The 17,702-nt window shown below is 38.9% G+C and overlaps 1 protein-coding gene across 2 annotated transcripts in view; it reads right to left on the bottom strand.

Annotated features, from left to right (window-relative positions):
- RBM47 (RNA binding motif protein 47) overlaps positions 1–17,702 on the bottom strand; it is a 79,164-nt gene that overhangs the window by 18,653 nt on the left and 42,809 nt on the right. For both annotated transcript variants that reach the window (XM_060012667.1, XM_060012668.1), the window contains exon 2: positions 17,437–17,560. The gene's annotated coding sequence lies outside the window, so the exon portion shown is untranslated. The remainder of the gene's footprint in view (positions 1–17,436; positions 17,561–17,702) is intronic.

Raw genomic sequence — 17,702 nt, 5'->3', positions numbered from 1 at the left:
AACTTTGTTATGTATATTTTAACACACACACACACACTAAAAAAAAAAAAGTGAGAAAGCTCAGAGATGCAAAAAGAATTAAAAGATTCCATAAAATTAGGATTTCTTTAGAGGCCATTTAAAAATGGTACATTCGGGCTTCCCTGGTGGCGCAGTGGTTGAGAGTCCGCCTGCCAATGCAGGGGACACGGGTTCGTGCCCCGGTCCGGGAAGATCCCACATGCCTTGGAGTGGCTGGGCCCGTGAGCCTGTGCGTCCGGAGCCTGTGCTCCGCGACGGGAGAGGCCACAACAGTAAGAGGCCTGCGTACCACAAAAAAAAAAAAAAAAAAAGGTACATTCAATAAAACCTTATGGGCTACGAACTCCATTCTTCTCGTCTTTATAAGATAATATACCACAGTTAAATAAATTACATGGTGTGCTGTTCAATGAGTTTTCAAGGCCAAAGGCATAGATATGTGAAAGATATATGGTTTATTTAATGCCTTAAAAAAGGGGAACTATATGGCATTAGCCGTATGATCCTTCTGTCAGAGATGAAACAGAAAACTTAAGACAATTAGACATGCTTTAGACCAGGGCTTGGTGAACTGTGCCATGGGCCAAATATAGCCTGCCATTTGTTTTTGTAAATAAAATTTTATTGGAACACATACATACTCGTTTTTTTTTTTTTTTGAAGATGGTTGCTTTTGCAGTACAGTGGTAGGGCTGACTAGTTCAGACAGAGATTGCATGGCCCATAAAGGCTAAAATGTTTACTCTCGGGCTTCCCTGGTGGTGCAGTGGTTGAGAGTCCGCCCGCCGATGCAGGGGAAACGGGTTCGTGCCCCGGTCCGGGAGGATCCCACATGCCGCGGAACGGCTGGGCCCGCGAGCCGGGGCCGCTGAGCCTGCGCTCCGCAGTGGGAGAGGCCACAACAGTGACAGGCCCGCGTACCGCAAAAAAAAAAAAAAAAAAAAAAGTTTACTCTCTGGTCAGGTACAGTAAAAGTTTGCCAACCTGTGCTCTAGGAGATGTGCAGAGAACATCAATGAGACTAAGTAACAGAGATTCCTATTGCTAAGTATTACAGTCACTTTTCCCTCTGTTTCCTATGCTGAGCAGTGACTTAATTTCAGGACAAAGTTTTAAGTTCTAACATATTTTAAAGAGTCTTCTTGAGCTGCCTTCCCACCCTCATTCTAAGCTGTTTTCCATTTAACTACATGGTCAAATTTGTGAGGCCTAGAAGAAGAGACATCTGGTAAAGACTGTTGGCTCAGCTCCTAACACTTTTATGTGAACAATTTCTTAAGATTTTAAAAGTGACACAAACACAGAAGAGTTTGTGTTCATTTATTCATTCATTCTGCAGATATTTACTGAGCACCTACTATGTGCCAGATACCTGTGGACCTCATCCTCACGGAGCTTACCTTGAACCCACAGTGTGGCTTAGAGTCTGTACCACAGCTGCACTAAGTTAACTCTCACCATTGGGCTGAAATGATCCATGCAAAGCTCTGAGTGCTGAACCTAGCACCAAGTGCTCAAGAAATGTCAGCATAAGAAATCTGAACTTAGAAAAAGAAAAAGATATATGAACTTGAGGTAAGACTCTTACCCCTATGTAGGATTCTTGTGTTTATAGGGAAATAAGCAAGAGGTATTACGCCAGCCAACTTTAAACCAGTCAGAATGAGAAGCCTAGCTTGTGAGTTCCGGTGTAGACGGGCATATCAGAGCCTCCCAGATTCTGTTCACTGCAGGTAAGCTGTCTGGCAGTGTGATTCTCCATTGGTGATGTGGCTCAGGCGTCCAAGTGTAAGCCTGTTTCTCACCTAACCCTTGGCTACAGCAGTTTGCAAGAGGCTCTTCAGAAAGAACCTGAAGAGACTTGCTGCATTGGATGCAAATGGTGCAGTCGTTCACAAGGATGCCAGATCCCCTGAGGCAGGACCCTCCCAACACAGAGCCGAGCTGGCACACACTAAAAACGCTTTAGTCTTCATTGAAGGCTGCTTGCATTAAACAAACATGGCAGTATATTCAAAACAAATCATTTATTCACAGTTTGGCATGTAAAACAGAGGAGAATATACTTTCAAATCAAGCTATTATTATTCTGAACTATTAGCTAGAATTTTTGTTGTCTTTATTTTAGGTTGAGTTTGAGCTTGTTGGGGTAACGTAACATTTTGGGGTTAACTCAGACTTAAACTAGAAATCATCAAGGATCTGAATTCCCTTAGTACCAGTTTAGAGTACATTTCAGTAAGATTTTAACTTTGAAGTGGACTTTTTTTTTGGCTGCACTGCGGGGCCTGCGGGATCTTAGTTCCCCCACCAGGGATTGAAACTGGGCCCCCGGCAGTGGAAGCGTGGAGTCTTAACCACTGGACCGCCAGGGAATTCCCTGAAGTGGGACATTTTAGAGGGCAAGGGATAACACTGTAAACACTGTACTGGGAAATATTTCCAGTGTTTACCAACCAGTCTTAGGATCAAAAATGAGCATGAGTTTACTCTAGAATTATGCAAACTACCAGTGAGCTTTGGTTCACAGGTGTGTGTTGTGTGTGTGTGTGTGTGTGTTTAATAGGCAATTTGGAATTGGAATTCTTGGAAGAGTTTTATTCGCTGACCAACGGACACACTGCAATTTGAAGTTAATATTCAGTGGTGAGCAGTGTCTTCCAGCACTAGATGGAATTTAATCCAGTAGAAGGTTTTCGAATGTATTTATCCAAGAGGTAATTCTATCTCTGTTTGCAGTTAGAGTTCTATTCTTAATGTCCCCTTATTTATACCATAAAATGTTTGTCTTTACTAATAGTCCATTCTTAGGCATGACCTCAAATACACAATGTGTAGATATAATAAAACATATGCCATTCTGGTTAAGAGCAAAGACTTTGGAGTTGAAGAAATAGGAGTTCAGATCATGAATGTGCCACTTACTCGCCATGTCACATGAGGCTTCATGTCTACATCTCTAAGATAGTGCTAGTAATAGCACCCATTTCAGAGTATTGGTTCCAAGATCAAGTGACATTTAGTGCCACACATCAGGGGGAACAGAATCGAAGACCAGCTTCTGCAAAAAGTTTCCAAGATTTGGCCTCACGCTGAGCAGTTATCTTACTGCTCCGGTGTCAAGTTACCACCACCCATTAGAGTAAACAGCAGAGAGCACACTCCCACCACCAAGCCGGCCTCTGGCATGGGGACATTTCTGTTACCTCAGTCTGAACGTGTAAAAGAAGTCCTGCTCAAACTGGAGGCAGAACACTTGGAATTTACCTGGGGTCCCACACAGTAAGCTGAAGACTGAAGCCTGGTCTCTTTTTTTTTTTTTCTTTTCTATCTCAGCCGGCAACCTTGTGCTATTTGAAGGCACGATCCTTGGGAGACACAAAACTCCTCCCATGGCTCTCTTTTATTTAGGGAAAATTCTGGAAGGATAAAGAGGCACTAGAATAATGACATTCTGGGCCATTCCTTCTGTCGGGTCCTGGCTAATCTGAGAAGAGTTAATTGTATTGTTGCTTAAGTTGTATTGATGCTTGTACAGATTTTGTTACGGCAAGGCGCATCATTCAGTGAATGACTGATAAACAGATGAAAGCCAAGAGGCTCACTTTTCCCAGGCATTTCTATCAGCACATCCCTGAAAATAAGGCATTTGGCTGTGGGTTCCCAAGGACGCTGGCTGTGTACCAGGAGACGGGTAGCACCACCCACTCCAGAGAGGTGGCGTGGGGGAATTTTCTTTGGGGCTTTGGCAGCACATAAATACCCATTAAGAATCGGCTATCCGGTTCCCTTTAAATAAGCATTACACACGTATACTTTTTCTCAACAGGTTAATGGGATAAGGCTGAAAACAATGAACCTGCAAATGTGGCCACATCTGTCTACTGGATTTTCTCAAGCTCTGAACAAGCAGTAGGAGGGACTTCTAGTTTTACCCCTTATCTTGGCTCTTTTGACCTACACCTTTGAGGGATCTGGCTCAGAACAGAAAGGATGACTGCCAGACAGATACCGGAGAGGAGGAGGAGAGCAGCGATGGCTTGTATCATAACAGTAGCTTGAATTTATAGTATAGTGTTTGGCAACTCATAAAATTCTTTCACGTACATAATCTAATATCCTAAAATCCCAGAACTTGAGCTGCAAAGGAACCTTGGGTATCATTTAATCCAAAGTTTCTGAACTTCATTCCCTACTGCCATTTTGGGTGTGATAATTCTTTGTTTTGGGGGGCTGTCCTGTGCACTGTAGGATGTTTCATAGCATCTCTGCCCTCTACCCTCTACATGCCCACACCCCCTCCATGCGTGACAACCAAAAATGTCTCCTTGGGGGGCAGAATTGCTCCCTGTTGAGAATTACTGATCGAGTCTATCTTGGAGTTTTAAACAGATTATACACTTACACATGGGAGGTACTAATTAAATAGTAGCACCTCCACACTCAGCATGGCCTTGATGTCTTGATCTGGCTCTTCCTGTCAAGGCTGTCAAGACTGAGAACTGCGCAACATTTTTCAAAGGTCCAAGGTAGTGTTTTTTTTGTTACCAAACTACTCATTTAATTTGGTGGAAAACCTATCAATTTTATTTTTCAACGCAAAGAACTACCACCATAAAGCTCTATCACACTGATTCTGTCGTCAAACTGATTTGTCATCCAGCAAACTGACAGGCCTGGGTCACACAAATACCACTTTTGCAGTCAGGCTAAGGATCTGCCAAGCTATAGAAATGCCTCATTAAATTCAGACCCCTCTGCTTCGTGGACATGTGAAAACCGCTGACAATCCGGTTTTTAAGACTTAGACCTTTCTCTGGTGTCACTGCTCATTTCTAATTATGTAGAAAGCTTCACTGAAGATTCAGAGTTGTGGGCTTCCCTGGTGGCGCAGTGGTTGAGAGTCCGCCCGCCGACGCAGGGGACGCGGGTTCATGCCCCGGTCCGGGAAGATCCCACATGCCGCGGAGCGGCTGGGCCCGTGAGCCATGGCCGCTGAGCCTGTGCTCCGCAATGGGAGAGGCCACAACAGTGAGAGTCCCGCGCACCACAAAAAAAAAAAGATTCAGAGTTGTGGGCTGCCCTGGTGGCACAGTGGTTAAGAATCCACCTGCCAATGCAGGGGACACGGGTTCGAGCCCAGGTCCGGGAGGATCCCACATGTCGCGGAGCAACTAAGCCCGTGTGCCACAACTACTGAGCCCACGTGCCACAACTACTGAAGCCCGCGTGCCTAGAGCCCGTGTTCTGCAGTAAGAGAAGACACTGCAATGAGGAATCTGCGCACCACAACGAAGAGCAGCCCCCGCTCGCTGCAACTAGAGAAAGCCCACGCACAGCAACGAAGACCCAACGCGGCCAAAAATAAATAAATTAAAAAAAAAAAAAGATTCAGAGTTGTCTTTTTTAAAGACACACTATGAACAATCACTGTAAATGTGCTCCTGGAACACAGTCAATTTACTGATACTAAAATCAACCTCTGTACCCCTTAGGCAGAAGGCAATGAACTGATGAAATAGATGATCAAACAATATTTGTGTATGTGTTCATTCATTCAATCAAACACTTGCTGATTGAAATGACTGAACACTTGCTATATGCCAGGCCATGCTAGGTGCTTGGCGATACAGTGGTGACTACTGCACAGTCCTTGGGGTTCCTAGTCTAGCAAGGGTGGACAAAGGAGGGAGAGGAGGGAGAGCAGAGCAAACATCCTGAGCAAAGATGGGCAGCCACTTAAGATTATTTAACCCTAGGAGGACACATATGTTCTTTCAATTAACATTTTATTGAGTGCCGAAGGTATGACAGTGCCTTTATAAAGTATACAAGCAACAATGAACCATGGGTCAAAACAGAACCCAAGGAGTGACCCAGCTATAACAGGTGGACAAGGACTGAAAATCTGCGCATCTGGTTTAATTACATTTAGAGACAGATGAAAATTCTGCAAGGTGAAGCTCCCCTTATCCTCCTACACTTAAAGTTACATTATCATATATCGCATTACTGTGAACATAATACCCGATGATGTCGTAGTGGAATGAATTAATTAAAATCATGAAAATCAAAATCAATTTTATTGAGCATCTTTATAAGCCAAACACTCTGCTGACTGCCATCATTTAGCACAGTGAGATGATTTCAGGCATGTCTAGCATTTCTGGAAATGTGGCTGGAGAGTGTATTTTACTTACATGCTACGAAGAGAGTGGCATAAAAGACAATAGATGACTTAAATGCAATCCTCCCTGGAGGGAAGGAGATGGGCCACAAATAATCAAAGAATTTCCATAACGTATGGTTTAAAAACTCTTGAGTTAATGATAGCTACGATTTTTGAGCAATTATTATGTGCATAAGTCACCTTAAGGAAGTTATTTGATTTTTTGTGACATCCCTATGAGATGAAGTTTAAAATGCAGGCTCTAGAGCAGGGGATCAGCAAACTACAGCCAGAGGGCCAAATTCAACCCTGTGGCTGTTCTTATAAAGTTTTGTTAGAATGTAGCCATGCCCATTTGTTTACATATTGTTTACAGCTGCTTTCATGCTACAATGGCAGAGTTGAACTGCTGCAGCAGAGACTAGTGTGGTCCACGAAACCTAAAATATTTACTGTCTGGCGCTTTATAGAAGAAGACCTGGTCTAGGTCAGATTTCCCGGGTTTGAGCCCTAGTTCTTTAACTATGGAGCTGTATGACATTGGTTAAGTTATTTAAAGTCTTCGTTCCGCACCACCCTCATCTGCAAAATGAAACTGGTGGTAATAATAATCACTATCTCAGGGCGTCACTGTGAGGAATAAATTACACAATATATACCAAGTGTTTAGGACAAAACCAAGTATATACTAAGGGTTTGATAAATGTTGGCTATTATTGCCTCCTTTTTAAAGATCAGGAGCTCGAGGCTCAGAGCAATCAAATAACTTACCCAAGACCACTCAGAATTGAAATTTAGCTGATGACAAAGTCCAAGCTCTTCCTACCATGGTACTCTGCCTTTGCTATTTTCTTAGTAATAGGAGAGTTAGGGATAGCCAGTGTTAACAGAATAAAAACAATATCAAGGAGAGATGGACATTGGTTAACAGAGTTGAAGGGAAACTCAAGCACAGATCCACAGCAAAACTGTTGGAAAACCATTCCTTTCTACCAAATGCCTCACTGCACCTCCCACCCTCCCCACTCCTCTTCAGAGAGTTCTACAAACTGTTCCATAGCCTATTTCTGGCCCTTTATAAAGTAGTTAATAGGTTCAAATGATAATTTTTAGACTTAAAAAAAATCTATTGAATTAAATTCTTAAATGGAAATGTTTAGGGACTAGAATTCACATAATCCAAATGTTTTAAGTGAGAATATGGGACCACGATGTGGCAGTGGGATGGGCTTACCCAACCCAGGCTCTGGAGTCAGACTGCCTGGCTTATACCCTGGCTCCACCGCTTGAGAAACAAGTGTCATCACACCAGTCACTTTAATCTTTGTGAGCCTCAGTTTCACCATCTATAAAATGGTAATAATATACCTCACACTGTTGTGAAGATTAAATGATAATGCATATAAAGCACTTAGAAAAGTACTTGGCTATATTAAATGCTCAAATTGACTACATTTTATATTCTCATATCCTATATAATTTTTAAATTATTATTATTTCAGTTGGGCAAAATAGCAGACGTTTTTCAAGGATGTTCTCTTGGGAGAGAATTATATAGCCAGAGCTTAGAATCACGAATTTTCTGCTTGACAATTTAATTTTAAAAGCTAAAGAATCTGAGGGAATTTACTCCCAGATTTTTGTGGATAAACTGGAAGGGAACTTCTATAGCTATTATGTTCTATATTTATATAAGAAAATGCTTTGAGACATTGTAAATGTGAAATGTTATAATGATGCATTTTTAAAGCTAATGATTATGCAAAAAGCAAACACTATGTTCTTTTTGATATTTGTTCAATTGTGTATTATATTCTTTTTATCACTACTTAGTATACCTACACTAATGCTTTGTGTCTACCCATTGAATGTAGTAGTAAATATTGTTTATTAACTATGATATATTCAAATTACCACTGCAAGTTTAAGAAAGTTACCTGGGAATAATATTCACAGAAAAACTTTATGTGCCAGCATTGGAATATATGAACTGGTAGTTTGATGAATGGTTATTTTTATTATAAAAATATTCTTTAGTTTGCAAAGGGATTTATAATAGAGTTCCTTTAGATAGGAAGTCCCCTATGTCATCTAGAATATGATTCAAGTTATTACAAAATTGATCTCTCTCTCTATATATATATCTTTCCTGTATATACCTTCCCTATACTGATATATACCTACAAACTATGCCAAAGTATCAGCCCCATTTTCTTGATGGAGAAACTGGATGATCATGTGCTTAAGCTCAAGATCACAATTACACAGTGATAAAATTGGAATTATAATTTAATAAAGGAACCTTATCTTTGGGATGATAGTCTCTAGTTTAACTTCTGTTTGACAATAGAGTCCATTTATATTCAAGACAAAATCTGGGCAGTCCAAATAGAGTAGAGATCCAGATATCTATAGCTTTTTAAAAATTCTAAAATTTGTGTGTAAAGAATATTTTTCATTTGCTTACTTTCTTGAATTTATGCCAAAACAGATTTAGAAAGTGAACTTTCCCAAACATAAGCTTACACAGTCTTTATGATGATGTGTAAATGCTCTTCCTTTCCTCCAATTTCAAACTATATTTGCAAGTAATAATATAGTCTATTATTACTATGCCATATTATACATGAGTACATACTCTATGGGATATGTTCTTATATTACCTTCTGGTGGTATGTCAAATAGTAGTCTATAAGAATATCATAGGTCTCTTTGTAAGAAAAATGACAAATTGTCTGTTCTGAAACAAAGACTCTGAAATAGAGTGACATAGTCAAACATTAGCTTCAGTTTTAGGTGTGACCTTCTGATTTTGTTTGGTTAACATTAGTCATTTCAGTTCTGACTATGAAAAAATATCTGCTACCACAGAAAAAAACCAGATCCTGTTTAATGTTGATGTCCTTGTATTTCATTGCCAAGTATCCCAAGGCAATAGTTACAGTGAAATAGCATTTGGCCAGAAATACTCTCAATGCTGAATAAGCCATGGGTTACTTTCTTCTACAAATGTTTAAGTTGAATGCGGGTTATTTTTGAAATTAAAAATATTTTTAAATACCAAAACAATACGACTATAATAGGCTCTTTGTGAGAAAAAAAATATAAAAGAAAGTAAACTTTATAGTGGGAGGCAAAGACGATATGCATGAAAATGCAACTTTAAACTAACCCCCAAATTATATTTTTTTATTCATTACATGTTTAAATATTACTCTCCCTTTACTACCTTTGGTCTTCCTCTGGTGATATTTGGTTTATTATTATTATTATTTTGCATACAGTGAGAAACGAAAATGATAGTTTAAAGAACAGGTCCTTCTAGCAAAAGTATGGCTAAAGTTAAACCCTAATACTCAGTAGCTTAATTCTTATTATAAAAACTTGGACTCTATTAGAAATGGGGCCATCGGAAAGAGGTCCCTTTATAACAGAAAAAGTCAAATTCACTTTCTATTATGAAGTGATTTTAGACATTTTAGGCTATTTCCACTTTCTTCTACACTGTTTGAAATGTATTAGAAAAATTAAAAGAATATGGTTTATCTCATTAGGTATAATTGAAGCTTTTCAAAGGCAGGGACCTTTATTTTGGTATCCCCAGTGCCTAGCACTGAATGAAAAAATATTTCAATAAAGGAAAAAATTAATGAAAGAACCAGTGAATGAGCACTGCCTTTTATAAGAAACATGGTAGGATAAAGCTACAAAAAGAATTTTAATATTATGTATAACTACCAGTAAATTGCTCTGGATATGTTTTTCTATTTATACTTATCTATTTATTTAACTTTTGTGGTTTACCTGCATTTGGAACTGTGTACAAATAGCCATGCCAAGTACTGTCCAGGGTCTGTCGACATAATCAGAAGGAGCACACTGAAGAATGGATAGGTCAGCTTTGGTACAGGAGCTGGCATTTCTAATACACAGTTCAGGCATCAGCAGTGTCAAGGGGAAAAGCCCCGCCAACCATTGATTGATGGACTATATCGAAGGCTCCCTAGACACTTCTTGGTAAAGCAGGCACTGGTCAGGCAGCTGGAGAACTTCCATGACTTTTTTTTTTGCCTGAGCCGATATGCTTAGCTTCTACTGTATTGTCTCAGGGATGTGGTAGAGATTTTCTGCCGCCACAAGGAAATAGGCACACAGACAGTGCCTGACCATGAAGGCAGTTTCCATATGCTCTCTTATGTGCAGGTGTTTTGAAAGGTTGGGTGTTACACTGCTTCAGCTCACACAATGGGATAGGGTCCTTTTCTCTCTGGTATTTCCCTGCTCCTGAGCAGTTCTCTACCATGCAGTAGTGGGTCTTAATGACGTGGAAGAGAAATCACAAACTAATCTGATACTGAATAGAATACAGAAGTTCACAAATGTCTATGTAGGAAATCTCCAAGTTTCTTGATCCAGTAGTGTCACTTACCTATCTGTCTTGCCACACAGGCAAGCAACCTCTTGTTCAGCAGGGAAAAAGTGGGGAAGCAGCACTGGGACCTCTGGTTTTAGGGGAGAAAAAAAATCACTATTGCCGTCTTTCCTCCTTATTAATATTTCTTCATAATTTCTTTGTCTTAATTATTTTTTTCTCTTTCTCATCTTAAATTCTCATTTAATATCCCTGGTTTTCAAATGTAAATACCTGGTTACTAAGTACCCCAGAGTAACTTATAGGAATAAAGTACTACTGATGCTACTGATTAGTAGCTGTTTGCTTTAATCCTTGTTTAAATAACACACACACACCCCCCCCCCCCACTTTTTACCGGGTATTCACCACTTGAACAAAATGTAGTAATATATGGTTTTAAACTAGGGAAAGGAAGAGAGTTTCTCAATTACAAATTATTTAAATACTAAGTTGCTAATTTTTTCAAGGTAGAATTTGCAGAGTTCTTTTTTTTTTTTTTTGGTGGGGCGGGCATAGGGAAGTTGCTCTATTCTTAGGAAAGATATTTATTAAAAGAAGGAGAAGAAAAGAGGATGGAGGGGAAGGAGAACCAGTTTTCCCAGTCTCTATAATTTAACTAGGCAGTTAAAGTTAACTGGAAATTTACATAAAAGTTACATAGAATATAAAAGTTATACAGAAAGCAGAACTTAGTTAAAGAAACTCATGAAATATAGACTGAAATTTAAGGATGGAAATGAACAGAAAATATATCTCCAGAGTTTTCCTGAACCTAGGGCATTTAGAATAAAACGGTCAAGTGTCAGGAAGCTTATGATTTTTCAGGTATAATAAACTCCTGGGACTATTGCTGGAGATGTAATTGCTGTTCACGTCTCACGCAGTCTGTACTTTCCTTGTGTGCACTTGGAGTTAATATTTCTATTGAAAACTTAGCATACCAGCAAAAACGCCCCTGATTTACGCTAGTCATTTATTCTCAGTCTCACAGGGAAATACTGGATATTCTTTGAGTTAATAAAGTATGAAATGATTTTAATGCTTCAAGGGAAATATAGTACACCAGTCTTGCAAACTGTTTTTAGAAAGTGTGGCTTAGCTTATCCCACCTGACATCAGAAAACTTAATAAGCTTAGTTATTTCCTTTTTCTCTAAGTTGCCTTTTATGGTAAAGAGAAGATGAGGACCCAGAGCAGCAAACAGTTTATGTCTGTAAACCAGCCCCCATGAAAAACAAGAGGGGACTGACTGGGTCACAGTGTGTTTCTCATAGGTCCTGAAGTCAGAGTCTTAGTAGATAAACAGTAATTTATTTGAGATTTGGATGCCCAACTGCCAATACTGGGTTCTAATGTTGAGGATCTAATTCATGTGCAGAATCCTGCAACTATGAGTTATGTGAGTGGGGCGATGTTATCTCCAAGCCTGTCAGAGCAGTGAGTGCAGGGCAGACCTTTGGTCCTGGTGATACTGGCAGCTTACACCGCCTGGTAGTTTCTTCTTCTCAAGATTCTGCAAGCGAAGGCTAAGCAGACCTTCACATTTTACACTGTAAGCACATTTAGGTTCTGTTCACTGTAAAACAGAACTAGGATTAACTGTTTTGGAAATACAGTTTGCCCACATAACTGTGGCTAATCTAGTTTGGTTTCTCTAAAGCAGCACCAAGAGAAATTTATTTTTGTACGAACATAAATAAATAAAAATTTGCTGTAGCCCAAAATTCACAGTCACAGTGCATGGAGTGACCTCTCTTCCCCTCTGCTGCCAAGTATATGTACATATAACACACACACACACACACACACACACACACACACACACGAACACAACACATACACACACACGAACACAACACGTACACACACACTCCCTTTTTTCTTCTCAGCCTAAAATGCTATCTACCTCTGCTGTTCTTTTTTTTAACATCTTTATTGGAGTATAATTGCTTGACAATGGTGTGTTAGTTTCTGCTTTATAACAAAGTGGATCAGCTACACATATACATATATCCCCATAACTCCTCCTTCTTGCGTCTCCCTCCCACCCTCCCTATCCCACCCCTCACACCAGTCAGAACAGCCATCTTCAAAAAATCTACAAACAGTAAATGCCGGAGAGGATGTGGATAAGAGGGAACCCTCCTGCACTGTTGGTGGGAATGTAAATTGATATAGCCACTATGGAGAACAGTAAGGAGGTTCCTTAAAAAACTAAAACTAGAACTACCATATGACCAAGCAATCCCACTATTGGGCATATACCCTGAGAAAACCATAATTCAAAAAGAGTCATCTACCACAATGTTCACTGCACCTCTGCTGTTCTTTTATTGGGGATTTCATCAAGCATGTTTGCATCAAAATGCTTGCTGATCCTGGCCACTGCCTCACAGCTCTCACTGCTATATCCTAGTTATAAGAGCTGAGCCTGCTGGGCTGTTAGTTCCCCAATTGCTTCAGCTTTCTCTCATCTGTCTGTTGGGAAACCACCAAAGCCTACACGAGAAAGAAAAGTGAGTGAGGATGAGCATACATGTGAATATGTGTGCCAGTTGCTTAACTGACACACACCTTCACTGAGACATGATGGGATTGAAAAGTACCTCTTTAGAAGGAAGCCTGGCCCTTACCATACACCATATACAAAAATTGACTCACAGTGGATCAAAGACCTAAATGTAAGAGCTAAAACTGTAAAACTCTTAGAAGAAAATATAGAGGAAAAACTGCATTGGATTGGATTTGGCATTGATTTCTATGACACCAAAAGCACAGGCAACAAAAGAAAACAATGGATAAATTGGGCTACATCAAAACGAAAACTTCTGTGAATCAAAGAACACTGTAAGCAGAATGAAAAGGCAACCCATGGAACAGGAGAAAATAATTTCTCAAAATATTAAGGAATTAATATGCAGAGTATACAAAGAACTCCTACAGTTCAACAATAAAAAAGCAAGCCAACCAATTTAAAAATTGGCGAAGGGCTAAACAGGCAGTTCTCCAAAGATGATACACAAATAGCTAATAAGCATAAGATGCTCAACATCACTAATCATTAGGAAGATGCAAATCAAAACCACAATAATATACCACTTCATACCTGTTGGGATGTCTATGATTTAAAACAACACAGAAATAAGTGTTGGCAGGAATGTGGAGAAATTGGAACCCTTGTGCATTGTTGGTGGGAATACAAAATGGTGCAGCTGCTGTGGAAAACAGTATGGTAGATCCTCAAAAACTTAAACATAGAATTATCACATGATCCACCTGTTCCACTACTGCGTTTATACTCACAAGAATTGAAAACAGGGATTCAAACGGATATTAGTACCACCCATGATCACAGCAGTATTATTCACATAGCCCAAAGGTGGAAATAACCCATATGTTCATCAATGCGTGAATGGATAAACAAAATGTAGTATATATACAAAATAGAAAATTATTCAGCCTTATAAAGGCAGGAAATTCTGGCACATGCTACAACATGGATGAACCATGAAAATATTATGCTAAGTGAAACATGCCAGACCCAAAAGGACAAATATTGTATAATTCCTCTTATATGAGATACCTGGAATAGTCAAATTTATAGAGACAGAAAATAGAGTGGTGGTTGCCAGGAGCTGGGGGGAGGGAGGAATGGAGAGTTATTGTTTAATGGGTACAAAGTTTCAGTACAGGAAGATGAGAAAGTTCTAGAGATGGATGGTGGTGATATTTGCACAACAATGGGAATGTATTTAATGTCTCTGAACTGTACACCTAAAAATGGTTAAAATGGTACATTTTATGTTATGCATATTTTACCACAAAAAAAAAAAAAGAGTCATGGAAAACCAGCAGAGTTAATATATGGAATGAAAGGGAGGAAGGAATGCAGATCTTTAAGAGAAAATGGGAAAATGATTAGACAAATGATGTTCTAGGTTTTGCAGCTTTTTTCTTCATATTTACGATTCAAATTGCAAAGAGAGGCAAATGATCAATATATTGGCTTTTCAACTGAGACTTTTCAAGTGTGTGAAATCTAGTCAAAACGTGTCCTTGTTCCAAGATTAAGATTAGAGCTAGTCTGAGGTATTATTACAATTCCTTCATGCTTTTAGATTTTGGAAGTTGTTCCAACATATATGTAACTTTTTTTTCTGAGTACAAAACAAACCGGTATTACAAAGTGGCACAAAATCTGAGTAGAAAGGAATCCAGCAAATATTTATGAAGTATCTACTGTGTGTTAAAATGCAAGGGGCAGTCTGCTTCAAAGAGAGAGCAATGGCCAGTGGCAGACTTTCTTGCCAAAGTTTGGCCCAGTCTCCCTGACATTGCTCAGTGTATCTCAGTAGTTGAGTCAGACAATTTTAACATTCCTGGTGGATGTAAGTGGTAATGGCGAAGGATAGCTAAATATTCATAAGCTTATTTACTCCTTAAACCTGTTTGGTGTGTTCCAAAGTTTGAAAATCTGATTAAAATTCATGAACAGTACCAGTACTAGGACAGACTTTCAGTGTATGGGTGGTGAGGATGACGATTAGACAGAACTCATCTATAGAAACAATCACTTTAAAATCCTAGTCATGACTCTCCAAATTTCTGTGAAGCCCACTGACATTCCTTTGCTTTGGGGGTCCTCGGCCTTTGCTATTTTATCTATTACTTATGAATTATAGATGTTAGAGCTAAAAGAAACCTTAGAGGCCATCTTGAAGGATTTTCCTATTACTTTACTTTTACATTTTAAAATATGATTAACTTGAAATTTTTTCCTAGTATTTAACGCAGGGAAACTTTTTTCTCCTAAAGAACTGGTGTGCTTTCACTGTGGGATAATGGAAATTATACAACACATCATGTTGTTCAAAGTTTAGATATCTTTAATTGCTGTTTTCACTACTTTGTGTACTCACATATTTTTACTAAAAACCACCTCAGACATTCTTTAGATATAGACAAATTGAACCTCTCACTTTAAAGAAGAAGAAACAGGTCTTGAGAAGTTAAGCGACCTATCCAAGGTTAAGTATTTTTGTTTGTTGTTTGTCTGGACTCACCAACTGAATTAAGCTTCTCGTAGACAAAGAAAAGCTCTTTTGTTCCCCGGAAGCACATAGTACAGAAGTGAACACACGCAGTCGTAATGAATGCCAAGTGAATGAATGCAAGCCTCATAGGTGCTTTCCCCCATGAACAGATCTGAGAGATCAAGGTGGATGCAGTGTCGATTGGATGATACTGTCTTCTACTTCAGAGACCTGGTGTTGGTTAAGGCTGGGCTGGGCCAGGGGGAGGGAACAGATTTATACTTCCTGAGCTTCTGTAGAAATATTTATAATTTTACATCTTCTCAACGTGATAGAATTCAATCTGTTCATGTGTGTAGTGGTATGAACACTGTCATATATAATAGGTGGGGATGGGAAGGCAAATATAATTTGGTACATTTCTGGAGGATAGTTTGACAACATCAAGAGCTTTACGGTAGTCATTAAAAGCAGTTCCTTCTCATTAATTCCATTTATAGAAATTTACCCCAAGAAAATAATTGGAGACATGAGTAAAATTTATAGTCAGGCATGTTCACTACTGTGGTATTTATAGCATAATGTAATGAACATATAGCATGTATTTATATGTGATGTAACAAACAATGTTCAGCAGTATGGAAATGGCTATAAAAATTACAGCACAGTTGTAGGCTAGAATACTTATTTCATGTTCTCAACTCTGTTAACCTTGTTAAAAAATATTTTAGAATATATATGAAAATTTTTTAAAAGGACTAAATATACTATAATGTTAACTGTGGCTACCTTTCGATTGTGGGATTATAAATAATTTTATGTTATTCTTTAATTTCCAAGTTTCCTTTAATTAATATGCTTTCAGAAAAAGAAAAAATATATAGAAAAATATATAGAAAAAAATAAATATAATTAGAACAATTAAATATATATAATTAAAACAATTTTAGCTCTCTGAGTCCCTGAATCCAGAATCCAGCCTAGAGGATATGAAAAGGGACTCCGGCGGGGCATGGGGAGTTGCTGGGCAATCAGTGTCACCAGTAGCCCCTCCCTAACACACAGGGATCTACTGCCTCTACCTTTCAAAGCTAAGTGAGGGCCATTTCTGTGGCTGGGAGGGCTGCCCATCCAAGGTTCTGGGTGAAGCTGATACGAGCAGCTTCTTTCTTCTATGCCCCCATCCCTGCCACAGCATACACAGGATTATCACCCACCGAATAATAATACCTTCTGTCTGTGGAGAATTCTATAGTTGTCACAGTATATTTACATATGTTGTAATTCATTGGATTGCCATGATTTGGAGAGTCTAACATAACAGTAGTTATTTTTACCTTATATGACAGGTGAGGAAACAGAAATTAGAGAAGGCACAAGGATTGTTCGAGAACATACCAGTATCTTCTATAGCTTGTACAAAGGACCCTTCCTTGCATCCAAAATTTCGAAAGACGACTCTGATTGAAATACCCTTGATCTTTTTTTTTTGTGTGTGTGAGGGAGACATTTATAAGCAATGCACATTTTTCCTTAATTCCTAAGATGCTCACATAGCAGCAGCAGTAGTTTTTCCTCTTGGGCCACAAAGATGTAAACAACAAAGAAATAAGGATTTTATATTGTCGGTTCAAAATGACTTACCAAATGACTTATCAAGTTCTATGTACTACTAACGTTGCGACATAAACATACACCAGGTACACATTGTCTATACAGCAGACATCTTGGTTCATAAGAATGAAAACTTAACGTTTTCCTTAAGTGAAGAAGAAAAGGACACCAGCGGGTGTACTTACCAAAAACCACCAATTTGATTTGTCTGGTCCTTTACACAATGTTGAATACGAATATGCAAGGAGATTCAGGCAGCTTCCTTGGGATTTCTCAGTTCAATTTGTGGAGCGCCCTTTGAGGCAAATCCTAAGAGGTAAAAAAAAAAATTGCTAGGAATGTTTTCTATTTGAATATAATTTTCATATGTGCATTACGAATTTGGGGCCATTTTCTTCAAAAAATGAATTACTATTACTAATTAACATAGTCTCTACAAACCAAGAAATGC

The sequence above is a fragment of the Delphinus delphis genome, chromosome 5 (genome assembly GCF_949987515.2).
Source record: "Delphinus delphis chromosome 5, mDelDel1.2, whole genome shotgun sequence".
NCBI lineage: Eukaryota > Metazoa > Chordata > Mammalia > Artiodactyla > Delphinidae > Delphinus > Delphinus delphis.
This window is presented reverse-complemented; position numbering and strand designations above follow the sequence as displayed.